The following is a 6,500-nucleotide window of genomic DNA, read 5'->3' on the forward strand; positions in this document are numbered from 1 at the left end:
CTGCTTGCACACAGATGTTCTGCTCCACTTTGACTTTCTTACAGCAGGGCTGTTTTAGGGAGAATCTGCATGACATCATCCACTGATCATCCTGTTTCTGTTTTCCTCGGCTTTGCTGCAGCCTTTCCCAAATCTGTTTTGGTATGATCTTTCTGGAAAGATTTTTTAAAATGTATTTATTTTTGTATTTATACCCCGCCCTCCCCACAAATTAACAGTCAAGCTGTGTTTGTATGTGGACAATAAGTCGTAGGTCCCAGCAGCATCAACCATATTTTTCTTACCTTAGCCCACACAGTTATTTCATCCCTCCCACTGGAGGGCTTTGTTCTTTTAACAGAATCAGTAATTAACAGATTGCTATAGCACTATAATTATCTATTGCCAGGATCTACTAGCTTTCAGTTTCCATTTCCAAAATGTCTCTAGCCCTTTTTGTTGCAAGAAGAGGAAAGGTACAGGCTGCACCTTTCCCTGTATAACACTGGAACAAAGGGGATTATAGACTGACTTTCTGAAAAATGAAATCTGGGAACTAGTAGATTGTGCCGATTCATTATTACAGCACTATAGCAATTTGTCAATTACCAGTTTTTAAGAAGTCCTCCACTGGTGAGAGGGGCAAGAAAAGTGTGGGGAAAGCTGCCATGTAGATGTTCCATTGCTGCTGCAAGTGTCTCTGTATTTGCAGCCGCAAGGAGAGCTACACAGAGAATCATCTCCTTATGGAAGCAGCCCATGACAGAAGCAGAAGGAATGCAGATGAGCCAGAATGTCCACTGGAGTCTTTGCTGCGCTGCGAAAACTGTTCACATGATGCAGGCAGTCCACAGTGAAGATCAACTTGCGCATGTAGATGCCTTCAGTGGTGTTTCTGTGACCTAAGAATTAACATTCCATAGTAGCATTGTAGCTAAGTGATAGATAACATGTGCAAACCTAGCAACACGTGCCAGCTACCTAGCTCTGTTTCCTTTTTCCCTTTGCGTTCTACAGTTGTTGTTTTGGCTGTGGTGCATGATAGCACTCTGTGAGCATACAGGAGCTGAATTTTAACTCTGAAGCTTTTCATGCTGGGAAAAACCACCCTGATGACTGCAGAGAACTAATGTACCAGGAAAGCAGTTACACAATGCTAACAAAGTTCTAAAATCTAAGCTATTAAGTGGTGAAGGCAGAGGAAATCAGTACAACAAACGCACAAGAAGAACCACAGTCAAAACTGCAGTGGTTCTTGATATCACATGCATTTTGTTCTGATGGCATTACAGAGGAAATTTAGGTTCCAGAAAAACCATCCATAGTAGGTCTGAAAAACTTGGAGGACTAGCTTGAAACCTCTCAAAGGAAAAGTGTGTGTCAATTCTTATTTCGCTTTCTGTGTTTTGCCCTTTTCCCCAATAAACTCAGACTGTCATAACATTGTGGTTATCCCTTTTTATTCTCACAACAGCCTTGTATTAGGGTGATGTATATATGTATGATTGGCCGAAGGTCACCCAGTGAGCTTTATGACTGAACAAAGTTTTTTACTCCTGGCTCCTCTAGCCAGTATATCACACTGCCTCTCCAGAAGGCAGTGATTTCCACAAGTATTCAGAGAGTGACCAACCTATTGAACAGCACTACAGATGTTTGGAAACCACCTACCATTCTGCCAATGTATAAGGTAAGAGATTTTCCTGTCATAAAGTTGTGATTGCACAAGACCCTCTAGGAGGAGTATTTTCCACGAGTTCTGTATCTGTCCCAGGAATACTGTTGACAGATCAGCTTGATTGGATTGATAAATATTAGTAGAAACATATACAAGTGCATTGTTGACTGTACTGGCTTCCTATATTCTGCTGGTTACAATTCATGGTGGTGTTTTTTAAAAAAAAAACACTGCTGTATCAGGGGTGTTGAATTCATTTGTTATGAGGGTGAGATCTAACATAAATGTCACTGTCAGCCAGGCCATGTGTGCCATAAAATGTAATGTCATGTAACAGAGATACAAACTTTATAAAGGACACAGGCAAACCCAATTAATATTTTTTATTTAAAATACAAACATGCTTAAAACACTCACACTCTTCCAGTATTTCCCTGATGCCCACCCTCCCGTTTCCACTGCCCATTACTCATTAGCACTGGGGACAGTATACAGGGACATAATGCGCAGCCTCTGTCATCTGGCAATAAAGGTAATGGCCAGTTGCTTGCAGGCTAGATAAGAGCCCTGGATGGGCCAGTTCTGGCCCACAGGCTGTATGTTTGACACCCCTGCTCTAATTGGTTGGGCGTGACCAACTTGAGAGGCCACTGCCTCCTGTATTATGCCCTCCAAACAATGACAAGTAGCACATGAGCAGAGCATCTTTGGAAAACTCTGTCATACCTTTCTGCTTGGGCTAGCTTTGGAGGAGGGTGTTTACCTATTTTAACTGGATTTTGCAGGTAATATGATTATGGCTCATACTAGAGATTTCTTCAGATACTGGCACCTTTACTGTGTGTTAGTAGTCTAAAACAAGCTAGTCGTGTTTGCCCTTCACAGTAGGTAAGACAGCCCTGATGTTCTGTGTCTTGATGCCGTGATGTGCATCCATCCCATTGTGGCAAACAGCTGGGCCAAAGCCAGAGTTGCTTTATGCATAGTTGCATATCTTAAAATTGATGTAATGTCAAAATGTTTCTGTGATGCTGGTGTGAAGCTTTCGACAAGAAAGGAAAGGGGGAAGGAACAGAAGAGCTCCTGTGCCACTTCATGTGCACTACTAGCATGAACCTTCCATGGTGATTGGCTTAAATAAATCTTTAAAATTACTGTTGAAGACTTGTCGCAGTGCTTACCCAGACAGAGGAATAAGAGTACCTGTTTGCTTCTAATAACTCTTTCCTCCTCTTGTTTAGAATAAATTATGTTCTGAAAGTCACTCCCGAGTACCATAGACTAGCCATTATTTCCGTTAAGAACCATGCACAGTTATGCACCACAAGCTTCTCCCTGTACTTTTCCTAGTTTACCTAATCAGCAAATGTTCTTGTGATCTGTGTGTTGTGTGAAAATAAAGAGTTTTAAACTGGTTTTTGGCTTGTAATGTATTCTCCAGGGTGTGTTTGAGAACCCCTTTTGTGGTATGGGTTATGGCGCCATCTGTTCCATAATACACAGAGAGAAAATCAACTCCTGCTGTTAGATCTGACTGATATATTACCATTTGAGGCACAGAAGTTGCAGTGCGTCATTAATATCTGCAAAGAGGAACAGCATGGACTGAGAGGAATTACTTGAGTGGCCATGAATCAGGCCACACCATAATAGTGTATTCATTGGGCCCCTGAAATCCATTTGTGTGTCAGACAGAGAAGTACAAGGTAATGCCACAGGCAACAATTTCATTTGCAGGCAAGCACACAGTTTGACGGGGACCTGAATTCACTAGTTGTTCACTTTAGCTACTGGGTAGAAAATTGGGAAGCAATTTGTGTAAAGCAGAAGTTGACACAAGTTAAGGAACTGCCTCTCAGCTATCCCCTGTGGTGGTGGGAATCAGACTCTCGCTGCTGCAAATCATGATAGGCGAAAGTGGTGAGGCCCAGCATGCTCAACTCCCTAAGAATTGCTACACAGCAGGCCAGAGCCTAGCACCACACAGCTAATGGTAGGTCCTGATAACAAGCTTCTTCCTGGACTTACCAGTCGGCAGCCAACCAAAATCTGGGCCTGTGCTGGGCTGGTGAGCAGACAAGGGTGTGCCCTCTATTCCTGAGAGCCCGTGCTATTGTTTCAGGAGTGGACTGGAAAGGGATTGTTAAGGCCAAACTTGTCCCCTGTTCTCAGGCTGCCACATTTTGATGTTGATGGCAAGGGACATTCCTGGTGAGCAAACCAAAACTTCGCAAGCAGGAGAGGCTTTCTAAAAATGTAATGGTAAAATGCATACATGTGATTCAGATAAGCTGAAATAATGTCTGTCCATTAGAAAAAATGATACAAAGCTGTTAACACAAATGTGTGGAATTAAAACTGGAGAAAGCTGAAGGTTACAATCAGTGGAATTCATTACAAATGAGCAGCACTGCTTCCAATATCCTCTCGCCACTTTTCTCTGTGATATAGCGAGAGCAGGTTTGTGCTTCCTTCTGAAGACCCTACTTTTGCTTAGAATTTCAAGGGCTCTGGCTTGGTGGTAGAGCCTCTGCTTGGCATGCGGAACGTCCCAGGTTCAATACTTGGTGTCTGCATTTAAAAGGACTGGGTAGGAGGTGATGTGAAAGACCTCAGCCTGAGACGCTGGAAAGCTGCTGCCAGTCTGAGTAGACAATACTGACCTTGATGGATATAATTGGGTATAAGGCAGCTTCCGCGCCCTCCCTGTTGAGGTCTGCCTCCTAGTTTTGGTAGGGGGACAATACTACACCCCCGCTTTTAAGTATGGTTCGATAGCAGGTTGGTTGCATGGATCGTATCACCCTTGTGCTGAAAGATCTGCACTGGTTACCCATCTGTTTCCAGGTACGATTCAAAGTGCTAGTTCTTACCTTTAAGGCCCTAAGTGGATTGAGGCCAGAAGGACCATCTCCTCCCATAGCATCCAGCCCACCAGTTAAGATCTGCCTCTCAAGTCCTGCTTTCTGTGCTTCTCCCCTTCAGAGATGAGGCAGGTGGTAACTAGAGACAGGGCATTTTCCCTGGTGGCGCCTCACCGTTGGAATGCCCTCCCCCTTGAGACTTGCCTGGCACGCACTTAACTTTCTTTTAGGCATCAGGATAAAACATTTTTTTTTACCCAGGCTTATAATTAGGAGATTTATCAGCTTTTTAATGGCCTGCTTATATTTTATGAATAATTTTATGCTGCTTACACCCAATGACTTGTTTTTAAGTGAGTAGTTTTTAATATTTGTGGTGTAGTTTTAATTGTAAATTACCTCATTTTCAAGTTCTAGCCTTCTATCAATATTTTCCCAAGAATTTAGCAGCCCAGCCTTTTGGGATGAACCATTCTGAATGAAAGGCTGTCCTGCTGTCTTTACCCCCAGAAGTTAGTTTAGAAGCTGTTTTGCCATCTTTTTGATATTAAGTGTAGCAGCCTAGTTCCCTCTTGATTCAAGCGCACCGTCTCTTTTGTACAGTTCAGCTTGTCCCAGAGATTCCCACACATGACCCCGTGCCTAACAAATCTAAGCCCTCCCTGCAGGCACCATTTTCTCACCCATACACTAAGGCCCCAGATCTGTGTCTGGCTGGCTGGCCCTGTGCGTGAAACAGATAGCAGTTCTGAGAGCACTACCTTGGACAGCCTGGCCTTTAACTTACTGTCTTGTAACCTAAATTTATCCTCCAGGACCACACAGCTGTGTGGCGCCCTCGCTACTGGGGGGAATTGTTTCTCCTTTAAATCAAACTCTGACATGCTTGCTTATAGGGGAAACGATTTTACCTTTAATTCACACTTTGCATATTTATTTTTTATTTTATTTTTTAAATTCTATTTATACCCTGCCCTCCCCACAAGTGAGCTCAGGGCAGCTTACAGAATTGGTACCCAGTACCATAAAACCATACAAAGATTAAAACATTCCAAAACATTTAAAACAATCTAATAAACAAGTGCTAATCTAAGCCAGCCCACCACATCACATAACGCCCGCTCCAGATCATCTGGGTTAGAGTTGGACTGGCTGCCCAAAAACAGATATAGCTGGGTGTCATCTGCATATTGATAACACCCCAGCCTGTGCCTCCGGGCAATCTGGGCGAGGGGGCGCATGTAGATGTTAAGTAACATCAGGGAGAGTACCGCCCCTTGGGGAACCCCGCAGACTAGCGGGTACCTCTGGGACATCTGTTCCCCTAGTGCTACCCTCTGTCCCCGACCTTGGAGAAAGGAGACAAGCCATTGCAAGGCAAGCCCCTGAATCCCAGTGTCGGCGAACTTGACATCTCTCGGGCCAGGAAGAGTCAGGCGATTCTGTGTTCCTGACCTCAGTGCTCTTTGGGGCACATATGGGGAAAGGCGGTCCCTCAAGTAGGCAGGCCCCTGACCATATAGGGCTTTGAAGGTCAAAAACAGTACCTTGAAACAGATCCGGTAAGCTATCGGCAGCCAGTGCAATGTCTTCAGCACAGGTTGGATGTGGTCTTGTATGGAAAGGCCCATCAACAGCCTGGCCGCCGCATTCCAAATTGGTTAAGCCTAAAATTTTAATCTTGTTGGAATTAATGTTTTCATCTATTACTGCTTTATGGGATTGTTTATTGCTTTATGATATGACTAGGAATAAGGCCCATTGTGGAAATAAATACAACGAGATCTAGAAAGAGGCTCTGGGAGAGTGCTCCAGCTTTGGGCAAACAGTGTCAATTTGCTGTGGCGACCTCAGCAGAGTATAATGACAGAGTCCACTGTTTTATCCAGAGGAACTGATCTCTGCTACCTGAAGAGCAGTTGTAATTGTGAGTGATCTGTAGCCCTCACCTGGAGATTGGCAGCAATTGTTACCCAGGA

The sequence above is a fragment of the Gekko japonicus genome, unplaced genomic scaffold (genome assembly GCF_001447785.1).
Source record: "Gekko japonicus isolate JY-2015 unplaced genomic scaffold, Gekko_japonicus_V1.1 scaffold1050, whole genome shotgun sequence".
Taxonomy (NCBI): Eukaryota; Metazoa; Chordata; class Lepidosauria; order Squamata; family Gekkonidae; genus Gekko; species Gekko japonicus.